Source organism: Anastrepha ludens, chromosome 6 (genome assembly GCF_028408465.1).
Source record: "Anastrepha ludens isolate Willacy chromosome 6, idAnaLude1.1, whole genome shotgun sequence".
Classification (NCBI taxonomy): domain Eukaryota; kingdom Metazoa; phylum Arthropoda; class Insecta; order Diptera; family Tephritidae; genus Anastrepha; species Anastrepha ludens.
Genome location: NC_071502.1, coordinates 20,101,606 through 20,126,938, shown reverse-complemented (window position 1 = coordinate 20,126,938; position 25,333 = coordinate 20,101,606). Strand labels below are relative to the sequence as shown.

Here is a 25,333-nt window from a genome sequence, read left to right as displayed (position 1 = left end):
GCGAAAAGCTCTCCAGCAAGCATCCGTACCACTGTAGTATTTCCCAAGCGGAGGTAGCCGCAATTGAAGCATTAGTGGATTGGTTGCTGCAGTTACTGTAAAGGACGTAAATATCTACTCCAACAGCCAAGCAGCAATTAGTGCCCTGGGCTTGTTATATGTGCGTTCAAAATTAGTCCGTGAATGCCTGACTTCTCTCTCGACAGCATCCGAAAACTTCGATATAAGGCTCATTTGGTTTCCCGCTCACATTAGCATAGAAGGGAACTGCTGGGTTAAAGGATGAGCTGGCTAGACTGGGGATCGTAGAGACGGGTTAATTGATAGGACTAGGGTTCCCTTGAAAACCTTTGATCTTCTCCTGGAAAGTTGGGCCTCGCATAAACTCAGCGAGCGTTGAGGTAGTGCGCAGACATGCAAAGTCGCGAGTTCCTTCTGGCTACGGGTAAATCGGGGGTGCTCGAGGGACTTCTCTGTTGAGTGTTCATGCGGTGAGACTTGGGTTTGCTTCAAGTCTTTTCTGCAGAAGCTGTCTGAAGGATGGGGATAAATCACCTCAGCGCATACTTCCTAGCTGTTCTGCTCTCGTCGAGCAAAGATGCGGATATCTAGGATCTCCCTTTTTTGCTATACCTGCGGATATTGCGGGGTTGAATATCATACACCTGCTGAGATTCATTAGTAACTTGAAGCAGTTAATACAAACGGAATTATACATTGTTGGTTGTCATCCTCTAATCCGAAGCTCTTTCTTCCTTTTTCCAGTTGTTTGGTTCGTTTCCCTCTATGTTTCCACTGTATGGACGAATTTCGGTTCTTTGCCCAAGTGGGCTCGTGGCGTGGGTAGCCATTTATCCCATCCTAAACATGCTTTTTATTTCACAAAAACTCAATGGGTATTTTTTTATTAATTAAATTTTTTTCTTTAAGCTTAGGTGGCAACGACTTTTAAAACTCCTATTTCTTGGTTTGAAGTCATTTCTTCTTTTAACCAAATACGTAATTTACAACAAAAAAAAAAAATGTGGCAACACCAGCTAAACATAGTTTTGAATTAAAGCTTCTTTAAACCCTTTTCACCTAATTTTCATAGTTTACTTTTCAAATGAAATTATTTAAAATTTGCTATTTTCGCAAAAAAAAAAAAATATCTGTGGCAAGGTTAGAAATATATTGTTTTTTTAATAAAGCGTGTTTAAATAGTTTTCGCTCAGTGATTATAACTTAATATTGAAGGAAATATTTTTTTCAACAAAATTTATGTGGCAACTCTTAAAAAAAATATTGTGTTTTGTATAGATTTTTCTTACAAATACTTTCAGTGGTACCCTAATACATTGCTGTAGTACTAATCTAGATTTTTTACTCATAAAAATAGATGGCAACGCCCCACTAAAGCGAAATCAAATTATTGTTTCAAAAAAATTGTAGTGGTAACATTTATATTGTTTGTGAATAGAGTTTTCTAAAATATAGTTTGCTTGATACCCACGAACTAATACTAATTTTTATTATTTTCTTTATTACAAACAGGAGGCAACGCCCTACTAAAGTGAGTGTTAAGTGCAACCCAAAATGGTGTAAGAAATGCTAAAATCGGAGCAGTAGATTGCAGGTGAGTTCTTGCGAAATTTTTATATTTTTATTTATACAGGGTGCGCCTGAAAGAAAGAACTGATTTGTATAAGTGAGGTATTTTTATTTGGTTTGGTTGCTTACAATTTATTAAAACTATTTTTTGAATAGAATATCAATCAAGTGGCCACTTTTATTAGCAATCACAAGCTGAGATCTTTTTTCTGCGTTTGTCATCACCTTGTCGAGCATTTCGGGTTTTATAGCGTCAATTTCACGTTGTTTCGGTATAAAGCGATCCATGGTTAATTGTCTGAATTGACGTATCGAAAACATGTATATTGAAGTCGATCGGTTGGTAAATGACAAAGCTATTTAGCGTTAACATACCGACATAAAAGATGGCGCACCTTGTATGTAGAGTTGAGAAATATATGAGACCTCTTATCCCCTTCGAGAACGATTGTTCTTCATACTACCCAGCGACACATGGCTCCATAGAATTTGGCTTGAATGAGGTGATCACCGAAAGCAGAAGCCATTAGTAAGCCACTTGTGGGGATAGGTATTCGTCCGGATATTCCACTCCGCGGATACCTTGTAGCTCTTTGCGTATTTCTAAATAAGCAGACAGTGATCTTACTCTCAAGTAATGTGTATAGTCCGTGCTCTGAGCGAATTATAAATTTCTGAACTCTTTTTTTAAATTTATTTATTTAAAAATCTGTAGTAATTTAAGGTAATTTTAGGTAATATGACCTCTAAGTGGCCTGTAATAATTATAATTTATGTTTCCGACAATGGAACAGGAATCATCGGGGATTCATGCAAAATTCCAACGATTTCGCAAAAGCTGGTCCATAAATGTCATTTAAATTTTCTTATCACGAATTTATATAGATAAGGTTGTTCTTTTGCCCGCCACCGTTGGATAGTCTTGTATTAGGTGGGACCTCTAAACCTTAGAGCTCTCAATACCTAAGCATGCAGAAAGCGCCAAGGTTGTTAACAATGGAAGTCAACAAAGAGAAAATTCGGTACATTTTCTAGTTTTTCTTTGATTAAGGCGAAAATGCAAGCCAGGCCGCTGAAATTGTGAATGGTGTTTAAGGATTTTATGTACCGGTACTTTCACGCGCAACTTTGGTTTCGCCTATAGTTTCGCCGATTTCGTTCAGGTATTTTTGATGTTACAGATGCACCTCGCACAGGAAATCTCGTCGTCGAAAATGTCGATGAAATCACAGAAATAATCGAAGTTGACCGGCGTGTTACTAGTCGTAGCATCGGCCAAGAGCTCAAAATCGACCATAAAATTAATTTAAGCCTTTTGCGCAAAGCTGGATTCAAAACGAAGCTCTATGTTTGGGTGCCACACCAGTTTAACACCAAAAAACATGATGGATCGAATTTCTAACTGCGAAGCCTTGGCGAAACGGAATGAAATTGACTCATTAGAAAGGATGGTGACTGGAGATGTGAAATGGGTCAGATACGACAATATTGTGCAAAAATAATTATGGTTAAAGTGTGATGAAGTAGCTCAAACGGTGGCCAAATCGAGACTAACGGTCAGGAAGATTCTACTGTGTAATTGGTGGGACTTGGAGGGAATCATTTATGTTGCGTTGCTTCCGTGTGATCAAGCACTAAATTCGGGTATACCTAGGCATGAGACAAGACTCAAGACTAACCTTCTGGGCCTTAATAAAACACAAAGCAGAGAAAGCCGCTAAGATGGCATCCCTGCTTAGTAGACTGATAGCAAACATCGGGGACCAATCCAAATGAAACGGGAAATAATGATGGCTACCACGCTCTTCGTTCTCTCATACGGAGCTGGGCAAATGCGCTAAAGGTAAATCACAGATGCAAGCTCTTAGCATCTGTACAACGAACGGCAGCTCTGAGAGTTGTGTCCGCTGCCGCACAGTATCAGGGCCAGCTGCTCAATATGATAAGTGGTTCTATTGATAGATTTACTAGAGGAGAGAGAGAGGAAAAATTTTGGGCATTAAAGTTCGAGAAGATGTAAGAAAGAGTAAGCAAGTTTGCGCCGCGAAACATAACGAATGAAACGCTAAGGCTAAGGCAAGACTATTGGATTAACGAAACACGTGACAGATGGACGGCTAGACTCATAAAAGAGGTCGCCACAAGGAACAGCAGGAATTTCGGTGAAGTCAATTTTTATACAACCCAAATGCTTTCGGGGCACGGCCATTTCCACAAAATACCTGTTCAGTGTAGTGAAAAGCCAACATCCGCTGAATACACATTCTTCCAATGTATGCTTAGCGAAGAAACGTGGGAGATCATCAGTGATTTCGCGGAAGGAATACTCCGTATAAAAAAGTGGGGCCTGGACACAGGCTAATAGACATAGACCTTTGTAATGAGGAAGATGGGATGCCATTACTCTAAAGTAATGCGAACGCGGTTCCGGGTGGGTCACAGTACCAAACGAGGAGAAGTTTTTGTCCCCGGGCATACTATTGCTGCGACGGCAGCTTTGATGATGCATTAGCCATTTAAACTCCCTTATTCGCAAGAAAAAACACTAAACTCAGATCTCTACTGTCTACAACTAAATCGTTTGAAGCAAGCGATTGACCAGAAATGGGCAGAATTTGCCAGCAGAAGAGGTTTGTGTTCCATCAAGACAGCGCAAGGCCACACACGACTGTAGTGACTCACCAAAACCTTCGTGAGCTTAGTTGGGAAGTTTCAAGGCATCCACCTTATAGTCCGCATCTGGCACCAAGCGATTACCACCTTTTTCTCCCATTGCAAAGCTTCCTGAGTGGTAAACAGTTGGTATCAAGGAAAGATTGTGAAAAGCGATTACTAGAATTTATCGCGAATAAGGACGGAGAGTTCAATGAGGGAGGCATTATGAAGCTACCTTTGAAATAGTAACAAATTGTACAACAAAACGGCGCTTATTCCCCCCAAATTGGACAATACGAAACATCCTAAATAAAGTTTTGAATTTTACGCAAAATTAATCAATTTCTTTTTCCCCCCAAAATAATGTATATGTGTATGTATGTGTAAGTCGCCTTGATTGCTTTCGTCCTCTTGAATTTGTAGCCAGTAGTTCAGGGTCACTATTTTAAATCAGGTAGCCGTAAAATACTCTATGTAAATTACACCAATCATGGCATAAATTTACTACTCAGGTCATTGGTGGCCAATTATTTGTTGGCAGCCTCAACCATCTGCCTTTTTTGGGAATATTAGCAAAAAATATAATTTGGCAGTAATTCCAATTTATTGTAGCCCTGCGAAGGTACATAATTTTCGCTTTGCAGTATATGAAGTGTACTAAAATAAATACACCAATATTACTGGGGACTGCATTAACATGTTTGTGCCACCGATTGGCTGTAAATGTGGCAGATATTTTCTGGCCAATATTTATTACTCTACACAAACGCTGGGCCATTCGAAAATTTGTTTACGCTATAAGCAGAAAATGTTGTTTTTGTTGTTGCGCATGCTAATGCCATTGATGTTGTTTACTTGTATAAGTAGTTGATTATACTTATTTCGTTTGCTGCAAATGAACAGCAGGCGCGGAAACAGCTACTGAATAAATTAGCATTTCGCTACTAGCCGATTTGGACAATTTTGGGCGATTCAAGCAAATAAGTTTAAGCGGTAAATAATGAAATTGCTCGTTGGTAGAAAGAAACTCAACCTTGACTGCTACAATGCAAATATGGTGTTTAGCATTAATTATCATTGCTATTCAACTAAATGTTTTTTTGTTTGAATTTAAGCGCCTTCGAATTTTCTTTTGTTATATTTTTTGCTTTACTTCATTCAGCTAGAATTGGGTTAGTTGCATAGCGTCTATTAACATATACTACTTAAATCGAAATGAAATTAGAAAACACATACATGCATATGCGTGTATTTACACCAAAAATAAACTCAAGTTAATTTATTGCAGTGCCACTAATGTTGCTCATACGGCCCGCAGTGACTAAGTCACATTATGGAGTTGTGGGACAATGTCATTAATTAATATCAGCTACATACCTTTCGCCGCTGAAGAAAGAATAGTTGCATGTCCAACAACGCCCAGTGATCGATTGCCGTGCGCAGAATTTAGCTAATGAGGCTGAAATTTCTGTCAGGTGCCACACACAGACAACCAGAGTGAGATGAATTAGGAAACTTTGAGTGCAGAGTTTTCGTTTCCTTATGTTTATCTAGAATATTAGGGTATCAGTGTCATTGCTGAGGAGTTACTATAATATTATAATATTCTTGAGGCTAACTTGAGGTGTGACTTCAATACATTGCACAGTTTTCACTGACGGCTCTACTATCGTTCACACGATTGGCGGTTCTGTGTTATCGAAGCGACACTGTATATGACCAAGAACTATCACTCCAGTAGCATTTTTTCTACGTTTATCGGGACTAAGAAACTCTGGGAGTACATGTCGAAGATAATACCAAGGAGTTTGCTGCTCCTGATTGTTCCCTGTTACTATTAAAATACTCTCAGAATGCTTAACGTACAATGACTAGCCTGGTAACCTGGTAATATGCGTGGAGTCGCTCAGTAACAGTAAATTGTTGATGAAGTTGATGATGAAGCCGCTCACCTCACTACAACTCAAATTGCCTGCGATGCCGTCTTATGGAGAATTTTCGTATTAAATTTAATGTATAGAAGAGGAATGCTCTGGCTAGCACATCCAAATTGCTTTATTTATTAATAATTTGAGGCTTATAAGGACAAATTAGGCGGCCTCGGTAGCCTAGTGTAAGTGAACTAGCCTGCCATCACAGAGGTTGTGGTTTCGAATCCCACTTAAAGCACGGTACTCGCACTTTTTAAACTTACCTACTTACCTACTTTCCTAGTTTCTATAAAAAATAAATTAATTCCTCAACCCCAACAACTTCATCTTTCCAATTCTAACTCCCGCATAAAAAAGTCAGCGCATTACTTGCATTGCGCCTGCTAAAACAAGCAAAACAAAAAAATAAAGAAAAAGACACAGTTACACATTGCATCAGTGGCGCCAGCAAGAGGAAGCGGGCAACCGCGGTAATAGCGCAGACACACGAAATTTAGCGAAGTCCTCAACCATCTGTGCGATCCTTCAGCCAGAGAAATGTGAAACACAGATGGCGCTCCAAGCAGTAAAAAGGCGTTGTTCCTAAGCGACGACAGATGGACATTCCCCCTACTTAGGACTGGTAGCGGCAAGCTAATCACCTACCCCGTCAGAAATCAAAAAATCCAGATTAACGAAACCAACGCAAGACTGAGTCTTGTCGAGGCCCTATGCTTCCGAGTAGAGTGAACAAGGACAAAAAACAAAGTAGAAATTAAAAGGTGGGTGGTCGAATGTGGGTCTCCAAAAGAGCGCCGACATTTTCTTGGATGGAAATCGCTGACTCCAATGTGACGCAAATACACCACCAGCGCATATTTATTAAACTTAAATAGATCTGTTGAATACGTGGAACAACTTAATGTCATTATTTCTAAGTGGTATTTTTTTTATCTCCCTTCCAATCGCTGTCAAGGTATTTTGGTGCGTAAATAATAACACCACCTAATTACCAACTCTTAGGAATTGCCACAATATATAAACGTGACATCTTGTTCGCTTTAATACAAAATAATATTAAATACTTTAAAGAGTTTAGTGATAAATGAGTTGTATTTGTGCACTAAATATTTGTGCTTGAAATACATGGAAAATGCGTAATGGCAGCCATTTGCACAAACATTAACATAAACAAATATTAACATTTTCCGAACGAAATACTGTCTGAGCCTCACCCGCTTTTGTGGCGTTAGGCGCCAATGGCAACTGTATCACATTCCCTGATTGTGTGGCTAAGAGGGACTAATCAAAGTGACAGTATTTTGTTGGCATGACAAATCACTGCTCTGTTGACTTATGGCACTTTATTTGCTTGGCATGGCGCACAGTAAATTCGGTATTTCGCACACATACATAAATAATATAGTTATATACATACATATAAATTATATAAATATATAATACACACACATAACATAAAAACATAGGCATACACACATACATATAAGAGCAGATATTTAACTTAATGTGGGTGTGGGTGACATTTATTTGTTGTTGATTTTCTTGCTTACGTGTATTTGTTCATTAAGCATGGGAATACTGCGCTCTTTAATATCATAACCATTACAATGCTAGTTACTCTGCATTCGAGTTACTCTTGGCGGTGAATTCGGTTGACGTGGTTAATAAGCTTTAAAGGACAGTTGCATTTAATGGAAAGATGAACTTGAAGTGATCTCCTAGTTGTTAGATCTATTCGCTTCTACAAGCATACACAGCGGGCTAGCATCTGGAGAAAAATTAGTAAACTTTTTAGGCTGACCTTTTTCAAAATCCAATAGAATTTTATAAATTAATATTACTATTAAATTATAGATAAATTAAAAATTTTAATTCTATTAAACTGCACGTTTTAAGATTTTTAAGATACTGTTAGAATTTTATGAAAAAGCGCAAGTTAAGGATTTTATGGCCGCTGATAAATAATCTGGAGGCAAGTTTACTCAACTTACTTGTAGATGAAGCAGCAGCTGAAGCTGCTTGGTGTGAGCTGCTTCGCTTCTCACGAACACCATTAATTTTAATTAAGAAATGTGACATGTAGTAAAAAATGCAGAACAAAATGATTGTAATTCGTGAAATAAAAAAAGTGTAACAGCGTATTATGGTTGTGAATAATTACTTGCCATCTTTTTATGTCATATTTCTGATTTGTCATGTAGACAGAAGTACTCACAATGCCTTAAAATTATTGAAACTAAAAATTAAGATTAACTATAAAAAATAAACACACAGTCACACATTGCACCAGTGGCGCCAAAAAGAGGAAACGGGCGACCGCGGTAATAGCGCAGACACACGAAATTTAGCGAAGGCCTCAGCGATCTGTGTGATCCTTCTGCCAGAAAAATGTGAGACACAGATGGCGCTCCAAGCAGTATGAAGACCTTGTTTCTAAGCAATGACAGATGGGCTCTCCCACTCCATAGGAGTGGCTAATCATCTACCCTGTCAGAAACTTAAAATATTTATATTAACGAAACCAACGCAAGACTGAGTCTTGTCGAGGCCTTATGCTTCCGATAGGAGTGAACAAGGAAAAAAATATATAGAAAATAAAAATGTTAAAATTAATTTCATTAAAATTAAACTAAAAAGCTTATAAAGAACAAAAAAAAGCTTAAATATTAGGTATATTAAAATAAAAGCAATACAAAAAACTTATAAAATAGTTATGAAAAAAATAAATAATAAATATTATGAAACCTAAAAAATTAAAAAGGGCGAAATATGTATTAACTATAAAATTATCCCAAAAAAAAAAGAAACAACAAACACAAAAAAATTAATAAAAGTAATCATAAAAATAAAAACTTAGTAAACAAATTTTTGAAATAAAGAGGTAAATAACAAAAATTTTTAAAGAAAAGTAATGAAAATAAAAATTAAACAAAAACAAAAAAATTAAAATAAAGAGGTAATAAAAAATAATAAAGAATTGAAATAAAAATATTAAATAAAAGTATTAGATACATTAGAACAAAAGTAAAAATGAAGGAGTAATACAAAGAAAAAAATTATAAAAATGAAAAAGTAATGCAAAAAAAACTGGTGCAGGATTGGAGCGTTGGTAAACAGCACTCTTTTTCCGACCACCAATATATAACATTCACTATAAAAGCCGAAACGGCAAAACCCATGAAGTACCTTAACAAAAACGTATGAATTGGATCAAATATAAAGCACATCTTGCCAAAGGACTTCCTGAAATGGAAAATAAAAACGATATCGAAAACGCTGTCAACATGATAACGAAGACGTGTCAAAGCGCAGCACGACAATCTTGTTCCCTGACAAAAACAGGAGGTAAGCATAAACCTTTTTGGTGGACTCCAAAAAACCTCAGAACTTCGCAATCGAATTCGGAAACTCTTTAACCAATCTAAAATAACAGACGAATGGGAAGAATATCGACAATGTCTCAAAGACTTTAAGAAAGCTGTCAGAAGTGCAAAACGCACATCCTGGCGATCATACACTCAAGAATTAGAGAACACCTCAGAAGTAAGCAGACTACGCAAGATTCTTGCATCAAACCCAGTCAAACCCAGTCTCTCCCAGTTTTATCATGACTCAAGATGGAACTTGGACTACTTCAACTGACCACACTCTTAGAATACTTCTAGAATCTCACTTTCCAGGCTGTGTTGCCAATTTACCTGCACTTCCCAGCACTCTTCAGAGTAATTATGGGAATAGATCAGATCTAATCAGCTCGAATAACATCTCTACAGCAATACTAAGCTTTAAAAAATTTAAATCACCAGGTCCTGACAACATCATTCCAGCAGAACTTCAAGAAGGACTGGAAATTCTACTGCCTTGGTTAACAATGATCTTTAACAAGTGTTTAAATCTCTCTTACCTTCCGACAATTTGGAAGAAATCGAAGGTAGTATTCATTCCGAAAACGGAGAAACCTTCACACTGCAAACCAAACAATTTCAGGCCCATTAGCCTAGCCTCTTTTTGCTTAAAGGCTTTTGAAAAAGTCTTAGATGAGCAAATCAAAACCCAACTTGATACTAAGTCAAACTCTCATGCACAACACGCCTACACTAAAGGGAAATCGACTGAAACGGCACTTCATTCACTGGTACAAACAGTGGAAGCTTCCCTTCATAATAAGGAGTACTCTCTTGTCGCATTTATGGACATAGAAGGTGCTTTTAATAATCTTGAACCCAAAGCTATTTTGTCTGAAATTGCAAAATTGGGTATTAATTACTCCATCCGAAAGATGATCGAACTAATGCTCCAAAATAGAATAATCACTTCAGAGCTTGGGTTAAGCCGCATGAGAATGTCCGCCGTCAAAGGCACTCCTCAAGGCGGAGTATTTTCACCCCTTCTCTGGAATCTCGCTGTAAACAGTTTGCTTCGAAATCTCGAAAAAGCAGGCTGCAAGGTTGTAGCCTATGCAGATGATATTGCTCTCTGCGTGTCAGGCAAACACCCGAATACCCTCATTGCGGAATAAATACGAATCCAGCAAAGACAGATCTTGTTCTCTTCAATTGGAAACAACAATCTCCTCCACTGCAAACAATAACTTTAAAAGGGGAATCATTACTTCTATCAGATTCAACTAAATACCTAGGAGTTATTCTAGATAGGAAGTTGAGTTGGAAATTGAATATTGAAAACAGATATAAAAAAGCTTTCATAGCTCTCATTCATATACTTGTAAGAAAGCTTTAGGCAAAACCTGGGGGTTTTCACCTCGGATCATTTATTGGATATATACCTCTATCATCAAACCGATACTCTTCTACGGTGTGGTTGTATGGTGAACAGCACTCGAAAAACGGATCGAGTCCAAAGAAGAGCCTGTCTCCTGATAACAGGATGCTTAAGTACAACACCTACTAAGGCTCTAAATACGTTGCTTCACTTGTTCCCTATCGATCTGGCTGGCAAAGCGATTGCAGCGACACGCACGAATGATATATCGAAATGGAAAAAGTATCTTGGCCATTCGGCCATACTGAACAGGAACACTGTTATCTCGTCCGACGTAGACTATCATGTAAGTCTTCCATCACCACCCTTGCTATTCTCCTGTTCACTCCCAACTAGGGAAGCATGGAAGACAAATCTTACCGAAATCGATGGCCCTCTGATTATATATACAGATGGTTCAAAACAAGACGGTAAAGTGTGATTTGTAATATTTTACGATTCCCCTCACATCAATCTATCATTTAGATTGCGCGACAACTGTAGTGTATTCCAAGCGGAAGTATGCGCTATCTGGTATGCTGCGAAAACTCTCTTTGAAAAGAGAATATCACTGACAGTCAAGCGGCCGTTCGAGCACTCAGCTCCTCTTATACCCACTCAGATGTAGTTCGATCCTGTCTCTTATCTCTTAACGAGATAAGTGTTCAGAATTCTGTCCAAGTTATTTGGATACCGGGTCACAGTGGATTCGAAGGTAACTGCAAAGCTGATGAGCTCGCAAGAGCTGGAGCTGCGCAATCAAATGTTAGTAACTTACCCACAATCCACATTCCGCTCTCAACATGTAAATTGCTCATTGATCGAGAATTTCACAGCATTGCTGATCGAAGGTGGCGAGTGGAAACTACTTGAGTTACGACCAGACAAATCTGGCCATCCTACAATCTGAAACAGACAAAAACCCTTATACGTCTTTCGAAACACGAACTAAAGCATATAATATCTCTTATCACCGGCCACTGCCTTTTGGGCACTCACGCACGTCGGCTCGGGGTTCCTCAAAACGACCTGTGCAGATACTGCGAGGACGAAGATGAGGAAGTATCGAGCAGGCATTTGCTGTGCAGGCGTCCTGGCCTAGCCAGAAGTCGATTCGCTCTCTTAGGCTCTCCAACAAATGACAATCTTTCAGTACTCTCGGACCTGAAAATCGAATCTCTCATCAAGTTCTCGAAACGAATTAATATCTTTGACCAAAATCTATAATAAAAATCTCGGTTAGGTGGGGAAATCATTTAATATAATGAGCTCTAGGCCAATACAACGTACCCAACTTGCGGTCTATGTGGCACTTCGATGCGGGGTCACCCTTAAACCAACCAACCAATGCAAAAAAAAAAAACATTGAAATTAAAAATATAAAAAATTAAAAATACGATATATGAAACAAAGCTATCAAAAAAGTACAGAAAATCAAAAGTAACACAAAAAATTAAGGGAAATAAAAAATAATAAAAATTCAATTCAAAAATTCAATCAAAAAAATTCGAGCAAAAAGTTAATAAAGAAAAATAAATAAATAATAAAAGAGTAAATGGAATTTGAAATGAGAATAAAAATATGAGATATACTAAAATAAAAGAAAAAATTAAAAAAAAGTAATGAAAAAATTAAAAAGTAATGAAAAGATATGAAAAAAAATAAAATTAAATTAAAACGGATGAATAATAACCAAAAAACTATCAAGAAAAATAATAAAAAAAATATCTTCATTCTTGTAATGTCAGGAAAAAATATGAAAAACAAAAAAAGTAAGATTTAAAAATGTATTGTGTCCTATAAAATTATATATAATTGAACCGTACACCCTTTTTGTGTGTTTGGCCAAGCTCCCCCTCCTATTTGTGGAGTGCGTCTTGATGTTGTTCCACAAATGGGGGGACCTACAGTTTCAAGCCGCCTCCGAATGGCAGATATTTTTTATGATAAGCTTTTTCATTACAAAAGTACACTCGGAGGTTTGCCCTTGTTTGCCCTTGCCTGCCGAGGGTCGACCGCTATTGAAAAAATAATTTTCTTAATTTGGTCACCGACATTCGAACTTACGTTTTCTCTGAATTCTGAATGGTAGTCACGTACCAACCCATTCGGCTATGGCGGTCCTAAAAATTTGCGTAACCAAATATTTTTTAAAATCTGATGCCTCAGAGAATTTGTCGAATCCTTTCTGTGATTTACATCATATTTGTTGTGGAATGCGCTATATTTTTGTAAAAAATTAATGAAAATGAAAAAAAAAAATTAGAAGAAAGTAGGTTAAAGCTGGTCAAAACAATGCGTTTCCATTTAGCTGTCAACTGGTGTAATTTTGGTGGTGTGATTCACCAAAATTCATAAACCGCAGTGCGTTTAAATTTCGTGACAAATAATCATTTCAAAATCTGGACAGTATTTCGGTACTCCTCCTTAATGAGCTTAGGCTGCTAATGTGGGTGGAATTAATTTATAATTGTACGATGTTTGCATAATTCAACTGTAAAAGGCAAGTAAATGTCTGTAAGATGTCCTTGGGTGGCACTCGGGCTGCCCGCCTACCAAATGAGTTGCTGTCAAGTGGTGACATTTTGATTAAAACCGGATATTAAAAGCAAACACACAAGTCTTCCATTTCCGCTGTAAAGCTACATCGCTAACAAAAGCAAACAAGCGAGTTCATGAATTTTCAAAAACACACAGCCAGACAAATAACAAGGACATACACGGGTATCTGTATATGAGAATAAACAAAGGAAGATATTGAAATATCGCAATGCATACAAATTGATAGGAATTGTGGGTAAGTGTGTGTGTTTTTTTTTAATTTTAGAAAAAATTTTACAGACTGTATTACAAGCAATTCGTAATATTAAAAATAAAGGGTGATCAATTTAGAGGTATCGGATTTAAAATTGAAAAAAAAACAACGAAAATTGAAATTGATTGGGCAATCTTTATTATTTCAGTGTAAAACCATTTATGACATTTATTTTTTAAGGACCTTTGAAATATTGGCCTGCACTGCGCCGTAATTCGGTCATCCGCAAATACCAATTTTGAGGGGCTCGCTGGAGGGCTTCGGTCGCTATCTCGTGAAAAACTTTAGTAATGTTGGCTTCTAGTGGCTAAATGGAAGCTGGTTTATGCAAAAAACATTTAAGCTTTACATGCCCCCACAAATAAAAGACCAAAGCTGTGATACCACACGATCTTGGTGGCCAATCCACAGGTCTGCTGGCCCGAGACGAGAGCTAAATTGCTCACCGAAACGACGACGCAGTAAGTCCATTGCTGCGCTGGCTGTATGGCAAGTAACCCCGTCTTGCTGGAAGCAAATATGAATGTTATGGCTACATTTACGGCATCGAAAAGTCGTTTATCATGGCGCGATAGCCTTCGCCATTCACTGTTGCATTGGCGGCAGCCTCGTGTTTGAAGAAATATGGGCCGATGATTCCTCCAGCCCATAGACCACACCAAACGGTTCTTTTTGTTGAGCAGAGAAAAAAGGCTCGTGTGGTTACAACGTAAGATGACGACTACTTTTATTTAGTAAAAGAAATGGCATATATACAATGGAATAATTGAAAGAAGAAAAGTAAAAGCGAGAGTTGCCAGATTTATATTATTTTACTATAGTTTTCAATGGATCTAAAGACTGTTATTGAATGACTTTGGGTTGCTCTTTAGCCCGAATATGTCAATTTTGCCAATTGACGTAGCCAATAAGCCAAAAATGGGCCTCATCGCTGAACAAAATTCGTCGGCCTGAGCGTATGATGAACATTTTTCATAGATCGTCGATTGTACGATTTGTAAACGTTGTTGTGGCGTAAGCCGTTTCATGAATACTGAAAAAAAACTATGTGTTTGATTTGACACTAGTCGCGCGTGATCTGTCAAAAAAAACGCTATTGGAAAAAGTGCCTCCAATCTGATCCCTTCCCGCAAAAGACGATTATTCGGCACAAAGTCAGACATTTTCACAAAACCAAAAGTATGTGACATCAAAACAAAATCACTAATGTGTCGAAGCAGTTTGTTTACCATATGTCTAAGCTTGGTTTATTACGCTTAGGTTATGTTAGAATCGACTAGCAGACACTGCTGGCGGCATTTATTGACAAACAGCGAGAACTTAGCTGCGCACCGAAAAACATTTGTCGCATTGGTGTTCTTCTGCAAAGCCGTTCACCTTCCTCCAACGTTAAACAAATGAACTTGCCTGCGCTATAGTGCCTCTCTAGCTTAACTACGACCTGCATCTCATCCCTAATGCTCTCCTTCCTGGCACTGATATCACAGATATAATACGTCGCATCTCTTCATCACAGAAACAGCCACACGTTAGCGTTACCAACTGACATCAGCAGCATTTTTTAATCTAACCAAATGAAAAGTAATTTTTTTATGTCGCAAAATTTTTTTGTGTTTGTTTTAATTTGGGAAATTTTTTTATCTAAAAAAAAAAAGCAAATAACCAATCACATGCACGCGTACAAATATTTACAAATAACTGTTTTGCCACAATGCTCGAATGGTAAACTCTCCCATATACAGGCACACACACACGCACGCGTTCATTTAGATGGGGCGTCACATTAACATTCTGCAACATTCCCCTTCGAATTCCAACAATTTAATGCACTTTTAAATTGTTTTGCCGTGCGCTACCGAACATATGTAGGTATGTGCAAATATGCATGTGTGTGTGTGTGCGAGTGTGCATGTGTGTGTGGTGCGAGTGAATATATAGAAGTTATAGTTGAAAGTAATTTATTATTTCGGTGCGTACATTTGAGTTGAGCCAGAGGGCAAGTTAACTTTCGTATTGCAGCGTTTTGAGGGAGCCGTAGGTGCTGCCGCGTGTCATGTGGCATGTTGCTGTCGCTGCCGGCATTGCCGCGGTCGAAGTGCAAATTGTAAATGTCATAATAAATTACAAGTTGTGGCTTTGATAAAATTTCATCGCATTTAGAATGCTTTTTGATTGCTTTTATAACTGCAAGTGGGGCTGCGCACGCTGGAAAAAATTGCAAACTTCTAATTCTCAATAATTGAATTGGCCAAAATCATGAAAAGTTGTTTTAATTTGGAAATGAGAAAAAAACGAAATTAAAAATCACTTTATACATTGAAAAGAGATGACCTGAGTGCCTTTCGAAAGGAATAGGATTGGTTTTGAGCTAAAAAAAACCTTTTTGGTTGTTTTTAAATAAGTCTGGCTTTATAGATTTTTCGGCTGGATAGTATAAAGACTAATATGCATATTTGGGCATAACTTACGCCGAACAAACGCCAAGTAGGCAGGATTTGAACGAGTGGAAAATCCTCACCGAGGCTGGAACCTCTGACTTCACTGGCGGCTTCAAGATGGAATTGGGAGTCGAAACAGGGTTTTCTCTAAATCAGTAAAATTATCTATTTCTTTAAAAGTGCCGAATACTGCTAATGTTTTCAGGCAGAAGTCTTTGCGTAGGAACGCTTTTCTTTTCCTTTCTTCTTTGGGACTGTTAGTTTCTACTTCTTTCCCGGATGATTGACCTGGACGGTTCCTGTAGCTAGCGTCCCTTGATGGTGACACAAATTACTACTACTAATAAGTAGACAGCTTGCCCAGCTGCACAAACTTCGCCACATAAGAACAGTGCAAGAGCCTTGGGTCTTCAGGGGCCGCCTCTGTGGCTTTGGCGCTTTGAAACGGGCCACGTTATTATACGACAGGAATTCGAGTAGGCCTTGAACAGGTCTTTTAGTATCATTCCACCTCACTGTGTCGGGTCTTGAGGAATTCTGTTGTCAAGACCTGTTAGCGGCTGATGTGTGTTATAGGGGTAAACGCGGATGGTTGAGATTTGTGATTGCAGCTGCTTATTTTCCTTACGATACGCTAGCACTTGGAAGGGCCACCAGTCTCGTGAAGTTCTGTGAGCGGCGCAATCTGGGTCTTGTTCTCTATTGCGATGCTAATGCTCAACCTGCACTCCGCAGTGCACTCTGCCCAGCATGTGGAGAGAAGGATGAGGCGGGGGACCACTTTCTGTGCATCTGCCCGGCCTTTGCTCGAACCAGGCTTGAGGTCTTTGGCACTGATGTGTTAAGAAGCGATCAACTTGGCTTCTTAGCACCACAAGAGATCTGCTCAGTTTTCTTCGGTGGTCGGGTTGGTTTAAAGACAACTAAAAAGGCAACCCGAGTGCGGTGTAATGGACTTGATGTTGTCTGAGTGCTGTACTTGCTAGTCTGTGCCGACAAAAAAAAAAAGACAAATATATTTCTGTGCTCAATAATTATGTTGAGGCATTTGGCTAAAAGCATTGTGGAAGTTTTAGAATTTCAGCGGTGATCAAGTCATACCCGAACAACGTTTTTTATTTTACCTTTTTTATTTCATCAAGTAATTTAGAACTCGTAACAAAGTGAATTTTGACATCAGCTTCAAAGTTAAGTGGCTGCATTTCGACTGCGCTTGGTGTGTCGTGTCTGGCTTAAAGTTATCTTCACGATATTCAGCAAAAACATAATATTTTCCTTTACTGCTTTTAGTTCAAGAACTGTCTTCTTTTTTGATTGCTGGGTACTTTGTTATTCGCTTTCAAAAGTTCTTTGTGCACTTCCAGAGCGAGTATTCAGTGTTGCATTCGTTTGATCAGCCCTTTCGATAACTAAGTGTTCAGGTACCTATTTCTTTTTCTATCTTCTTAAAAAGTTCTTTTGTAATTTTATTTCTTTCCTCCATCATCTATGGTACGTACTTCACGTTTTTCTGCAATCATATCTTTAATATATTTGGTGTATTCATGACCTGGGGATCGATTTGCGTAAATGTGAAATGAAAAGTTTTTCCCCGTTTTCATTACACTTTGGATTTGAGTTCTGTGAAAAAATTAAAAGAAACGTCAAAATATTTTCATATGCAATTTTTCTTTTCACTGACAATAGTCGCGGCAGAGTGAAGCAGCATTTTTATCTGCCGGCAGGTGAGGAGAAGCACTTCGCAAGGTGGTATTCTCTCACCATTTCTCTGGGTTGTTATTGTGAATGACTTGCTGGAGGAGCTGGTGAAATGGGGCTGCTGGGTAATTGCCTACGTGGATGACGTGGAACTAATTGTTAGAGGAAAATTTGTAGATACTCTGTACAATTTGATGCAGCGATATCTGAACTTAGTTGATAGATGCGCAACGGATTGCGGACTGTCGGTGAATCCTCTTAAGACGGAGCGCGTCCTATTTATGAGGAAATATAAAATACCCAGAGCTCAACTTCTCTCACTACGGGGAGTTTCTCTGATGCTTTCTGACAAGGCGAAGTATCTAGGTATTATCCTTGACAGCAAGCTTACTATTGAGGAAAGAGTGAGGAAGGCAACAATCGCCTTGTATGGGTGCAAGGACACAATTGGCAAAAGATGATGTGATTTCACCGCGAAGGGAGAGAATTGGGATCCCCCTGACTACCTTCGGTCTGCTCCTGGAAAGATGGGCTCACAGGTCACTCTCCGCGCGGTGTGCATACTGTGAGACTTGGAATTACCTCAAGTTCTTTTTGTGTTGGATGTAAGAAGGATGAGGTGGAATCATCTCAGCACCTTCTCCTTAGCTGCCGTATTCTGGCGGGGTTAAAATAAATGAATATGGAAAAAAATAAATGAGTATGAATAAATTTTATAATTAAATGTTGTTAGTGAAAGCAGCTTCCACTATTTGCAAAAGCTGTCGTTTTGCAATGTTCAAAACATCACGACTTGAAATATTTGAAGACGAACTCACCTGTGCTTCAGGTTTTTCAAAATTCCTCTAAGGAAACTTCATTGAATGCTGGATTCTGTCCATTACGACGTGAGTGACTCATCACATCAACAAACTTCTATAAACTTCTACCGCTGCAGCCTCGGTAGTCTAGCGTAAGTGCACTAGCCTGCCGTCCCAGCAGTTGTGGGTTCGAATCCCATATAAAGCACGGTCGTAGCACTTTTCCAAATTTACCTACTTTCCCTGTTTCTTGTCAGAAATCAAAAACAAATTAATAAAACCAATGCAAGACTGAGTCTTGTCGAGGCCCTATGCTCCCGAGAGGAGTGAAGAAGGAAAAAAAATATGTACAAATACGAGGAGTGCCTTTTATATGTCGGGATTAGAGAACAAAAACAAATTTTAATCATCGAAAATCACTTTATTGTTTTTCAAAATATTCCCCATGAAGATCTATGCACTTTTGCATGCGTTTGAACTAATTGTCGAAGCACTTTTGCCACTCTGAATGAGGTACCTCCAAAACATGCATTCTGAATGCCGCAACCGCTTCTTCAGGTGTCGAAAAACGTTGACCTCTCAGTTTGTTTTTTACGTACGGGAATAAAAAGAAGTCATTCGGTGCCAAGTCAGGACTATACGGCGGATGACCCATTAATTCGATGTTTTGGGTGCTCAAAAATGCAGTTGTTTGAGCCGCATTGTCCTGGTGAAGAGTGATCCGTCTTTGGCGATTGGTTTTCTTAATTTCTTGGAAGACAACTGGCAAACAAATGGTTGTGTACCACTCAGAATTTAGTGTTCTGCGTTGTTCTAGTGGTACGGTTGCGACATGTCCAGTTTTTCCGAAAAAACAGGCGACCATTTGCGTGGAAGTGCTTCGTGCGCGAACAACTTTTGTTGGATTTTGAGCGATTGACAAATTGTGTGGGATCCAATGCGAACAAATTTTTTTGACAGTCAAATGTTTATGCAATATTGAATGTATGCTGGTCCCACTAATGCCTAAGATTGTCTCAATCTCACGTTAGGTCACATGACGATCTTGCAATATCAGTTCGCGCACAGCATCAACGGTTTTCGGAACAACAACTGATTTTGGACGACCTTCACGAAATTCGTCTTGGAGTGAACTACGACCACGATTGAATTCTCCATACCATCGATAAACACTGGTCCTTGATGGAGCTTCATCGCCAAAAAATGAATTAAGTTCATCCATGCAATGTTGCTGAGTTAATCCACGTCGAAAGTTGTAAAAAATAATCGTACGAAAATGTTCACGACTTAATTCCATTTTTGGACCGAGATGAATCTTTTAAGTTCCTGTAGACAACACAAAAAAAAAAATAAAAAAATTCCAAACCCCCAAAATAGCTGCAAAGCATAAATTTACAAAGTAATAATTTTTAATTGAAATGCTATTTTGAAAATGTACAGCCTCTTTTCGCCCCAACATTTAGCGCCGTTTACATAGATCATTAACAAGGATTAAGAAAAAAATGTGTCCCAGTGCATAAATTTACAAAATCATTCATCCTTTTTAATTGTTCCACAAAGATTAAAAATGCTCGCCTTAATAAGAAGTTTTTCATTAATCACTTAACCTTTGCGCCAGTTATCATTACGAGCATCATTGAAAAGGCAGAGGAAAAGGTAGAAACCTTGAAATATTTACGCCTTATTAATAAATGGCGCTCGCCCGGCACTCGTAATTGCGAGCCTGTCATTTGCCATTTGCATTCGTTGCCGTGGATGTGAACTGAAAAAAGGAAAATATTTGCAGACATTCATTATCCGGACACGACAGGACAAACATTGAGATAGAAAATTAAAAAATGAAACACTGAAAAAAATAATGAAAAAAAAACAAAAGCATTCAAAGGTAGCAAGCGGAAAAGATAATAATAATAAGAAAAAAAAACAATTAACAGAATGCTTAATTTATTTGTTATTATTGTTATCTTACCATCCTTTTGAAAGTGATGTAGTAGTTAAGACGATTAAGTAACGTCATTCCGCTGGCATTCTGCGAGTAAATCATTAAAACTGCATTAGAAAAGCGATTGTGGAATATGGCGTATACTCGCCCAAGCAGAGTTCATGTGAGTTGGCGTTTGTGGAGTGTTGTCAGAGTGTGCCAAGGAAGTTTAACTTACTTGCATCAGCGATTGTGCTTCATGGTGGCTCATGAATTGTATAGTATATTCCGCCAACTTTATTTCGTTTTCATATTGTTTTTGCTAGCGTCATCTTTTCATGCATATCCAAGACGGGCATCAAGTGACGGGTTGCTCTGTTTCGGAGGTCAAATGCATCGCAGATTGGCTTGGCGCTCAAGATTAAGTTGCTGGGCGAAATACTACAAAAATGAATTGTTCCTATACAGAATTGGTGAGTGGAGTAGCGTCGCCGCTAAAGTGTTCACGGCAGCATCAAAGCGCATTATTGTGCTCAATCGCGTCACAGCTGCTTGTGCCATTTTTGCAGGCGTTTTTGTTGTAGGCATTGAGTTTGAGCCAAAACATAACTGGGTATGTGGCATTTACACTGTTATAAGTTATTCCGCACAAAAAAGCAAATATTTTGTTTTCCGTTTTTCCTCAAAATCGCTGTTGACATCTGTAGCCTTTGAGCATTTGACAGTCATAGCAGTTAGCTGTCAGCACTTTTGTATTTAAGAACATAAAAACATAAAAATATAAAAAACAAAACAAAGCCGGTGGTGAATGAAGTGTGCGGAAGAGGCTATGGAAAACCCAATGGCGTAGCGGTCTTAAAAATGAAAAGCCGGAATGAATGTCACAAAGACAAAATGTTGATATTTTGCGACGTCATGCGACGACCAGCTACATATATACGTGGTTAAACGGGCTGGCGGGGGGCAAAATGCCGAGTTTAAGGGCTGATAAAAAGTAGAATCATTGTGTTTTGCGTCCAGCTTCTATGATTGTCATTATTCGTGTTCTACTTTGGGCGCCGCTTGCTTGTTTTTCATTTCATTTATTTGGTTTTATGGCTCACTGCTGCCCGCGCTAGCCTTATTGCCCTGCATTCACTACAAAAACCCTCCTTTCATGGATTATTTGATGTGCCTCAATAAAATAAGTAGGCCATATGTCTCAATTAAATTTTTATTTTGTCTGCCTATCTCATTTTCCGGGTTATTTCGCTCTACTTGGGCTTTTGATACCTTCTTGGTGCCCAACTGAATACTGGGTGTGCAATTATGGCTTAGGTGGCAGTTTTTACTTTTAGTGATTCTAAGGAAAATGTGATTTTGTAATTTATGTAGTAACCAGGAATCATCTGGAAATAAAATTTTTTTTTTTTTAATTTTATTTTTAATTTTTTCGTTTTGGAGTTTTTGCCATGTTTTGTGTGTAAAAATGTTAATAGTTGCACATAAAATAGGTTGGTACAAGAATGGATGAAAAAATGTACATAGATGTTTTTTCTTGATCTTTTTGAGTAATTTAATTCTTTTTATATATACATATTATTTTTTTTTTTTTTGTTTTTTGCAAAAATTAAATTTTTTTTAAAGTTTCTTCGAATGTGTTTTTACAGGAATATTTACAAAGATTAAAGTCTACATACAACATATGCAGTGCGTTTAATACAATAGCTTTGGCACAGGAACTTATTGACAAGTTTTTTATTAAATTTTAATGAAAATATAGTTTATTCTTCTTCTCCTTCTTCTTAATTCACGCGATAACTGCTTACGCGATTTTGGCCGAGTTTAACAAAGCGCGCCAGTCGTTTCTTTCTCGTGCTAACCGGCGCCAGTTGGACACACCAAGTGAGGCCAAGTCCTTCTCCACCTGATTTTTCAAACGCAAAGGACGCCTTCCTCTTCCTCTGCTACCACCAGCTGGTACCGCATCGAATACTTTCAAAGCCGGAGCGTTTGTATCCATTCGGACGACATGACCCACCAATAAAGCCGCTGCAGCTGTATTCGCTGCGCTATGTCTTTATCGTCATAAAGTTCGTTCAGCTTTTTGCTCCATCGCCTGCGATACTCTCCGTCACCAACTTTCAAAGTTCCAGAAATCTTTCGCAGAATCTGTCTTTCAAACACTCCAAGGACGCCTCATCGGATGTTGTCGTCGTCCAACATTCTGCGCCACACGTTAGGGCGGGCATGCTGAGAGCTTTTTACAATGTTAGTTTTGTTCGTCAAAAGAGGACTTCACTACTGAATTGCCTATTTAGTCCAAGGTAACACTTGTTGGCAAGAGATATTCTTCGTTAGATTTCAAGCCTAACATTGTTATCGGTGTTAATGCTGGTTCCTAAATAAACGAAGTCTCGTACAACCTCGAAATCAAAGCTGTGAACAGTGACGTCGGTGACGATATGCGAGTTTGCCGACTGCTTATTTGATGACAGGAGGAACTTCGTTTTGTCCTCGTTTTCCACCAGACCCATTCGCTTAGTTGATTCTATTCTTGCAAAACTTGGCAGTGTAATAAAAACGACTGTGCCGAAGGCAACAGCGAAAAATACTAAAATCGTTGACAAAAGCGTTTGGTTTAATATGAAATGTTTGAGTACAAGGGAACTTTCCTTTAAATATTTGAATGATTTCAGAAAATCCAACAAATCAGACAACAATAATAAAAAAAATATTTCGAGTCAAAGCAATTGTTTAGGAACACATGCGAGAAAGCGAAAAAGGATTGTTTTGTAGAACTGGAAAATAAAATCAATAAAACCGCGAATTCCAACGAATGGTGGAGCCTTGCCAAAGAAATAAGAGGAGAATCATTTAAAGTTGGTGTAGATATTACGACGTCGGAGTTTAAGAACTATTTTCAAGACTTACTAATATAAATCCGCCTCAGTTAACAAAAGGTATTCATTATGCAGCTGCTTTCCATACAGATGCGGACCTTTATAGAGATGTAACAATAAACGAAATCGAACAATTAATTAAAAATGCTACAACAAACAAAAGCACCCGGGGAAGACAGAGGCAAACATGGCAAGTAATTATCGGAGAATATTCTTTATGACCTATATCGCAAAAGTTTTAATGGGATTGATTAACGCAAGACTTACAAACTGGATAGAAAACAGCAACATGCTCACTAAATTTTATGCCGGATTTAGAAACAAAAGGTCAGCCGCACTATGTGCGCATATTTGAAGTGAAACTTTTTAATTTCTGGATTAAATTTAAGCACGTAGACTTTGAAAATTAAAAGAGTATATCGACAGTCCTTGTCTTTGCTGTATAAATTGAATCATTTGTTGATCAAAATTTTCCAAACAATTCTCGACAGTCTTCGAAATTCTGCTTGCAATGATGCCATTGTTGTTGATGGTCTCCGGCCATGGTAAAATCTCAAATCATCATTGCGTTTAATTATAAACAATCCACCAATGGAAGTAACACGTGACAGTGCAACATACACTAGCGAGTGTGACTGCTTTTTATCGTATTTATAGACTATTTCAGAATTTGTACCTACCTGAGATTGATGTATGGTACGTTTTGCATTTATAGTTTTATATTTCAAAGCTGCTTTCGACTTAGTGCCCAGGAGGCCATTAATTTATAAACTTCGACAGATGGGATTATCCAACAAGATAACAAATCTGACTGGAAATATATATTCGAATACGGGAACAGCAGTGTGGATAGGAAGGGAAGTGCCAGTTTACTTTGAAACCGGTGCAGGGTTATAACAAGGTTGTCTGTTATCACCTTTGCTCTTCACATTTTACCTGAACGATGTACATGAAAGGTAGTCTTTTGATTGATGAAATAAATGTACGCCTTCTTCTAAATATATGCTGATTATATTGTTCTCTTGGCGTATTATCCTAATGTCATGCAATCTATGATTAAAAAACTAGAAATATATTGCACTGAGTGGAAAATGGGAGTAAATTTAATAAAATCTGAAATAATGGTCTTTAGAAAAGGTGGTCAACTAGGCAAGGCAGAAAAATGATGGTACAAATTTTCGATGACGCTGAGGCATAATTGAGGTTCTATGCCGTTAATGTTCCGAATTATCTCATCCTTTAGCTCTTGAATTGTTGCTGGCTTATCGACGTAAACCTTTTCTTTCAAATAACCTCAAAGAAAGAAGTCCAACGGTGTCGTTGACGTTTAGGTGTGGTTCACATTCAACATCGGCCTTTGAAATTTAACCACCCTTTACATGGAGCAATTTCCTAGCTGAGCCATACATCTCATACAAAGCTAAAAGGAAGCTGTTTTAAGTTGTGTGTGCAGAGCCATACAAACATACGCCGCTCAAATCTGGGGCTATACACTATAAACAAACTTCAGCGTTATTTTATTAAAAGAATTTCCAAATTACCTGACTTCACCCCGAATTATGCAATAACGCTAGAAACTAACGTAGAAGATAGCTACTTAGAGCTACATATGAAATACATTTGGAAAACTATCTATGAATACAACAGCAGTAGACTCCCGTACAAACTTACACAGTGCGTATTACATTAAATGTGTTTTGGCTCAAACAACTCAATGACTTAGATATGGAGTTCGGCCTAAAGCTTGAAGAAAATATAACTGCTACAGACTGGCAAGATCGCTGTATCCAGCTTTAAATGGCCAAAACTGGAGAACGCTAACTGGTTTCATATACCTGAGTA

At 38.2% G+C, this 25,333-nt stretch overlaps 1 protein-coding gene across 1 annotated transcript in view; it reads left to right on the top strand.

The window, feature by feature from the left end:
* LOC128868526 (uncharacterized) overlaps positions 1-25,333 on the top strand; it is a 461,316-nt gene that overhangs the window by 94,309 nt on the left and 341,674 nt on the right. Inside the window, exon 2 of the mRNA XM_054110716.1 lies at positions 1,534-1,615. The gene's annotated coding sequence lies outside the window, so the exon portion shown is untranslated. The remainder of the gene's footprint in view (positions 1-1,533; positions 1,616-25,333) is intronic.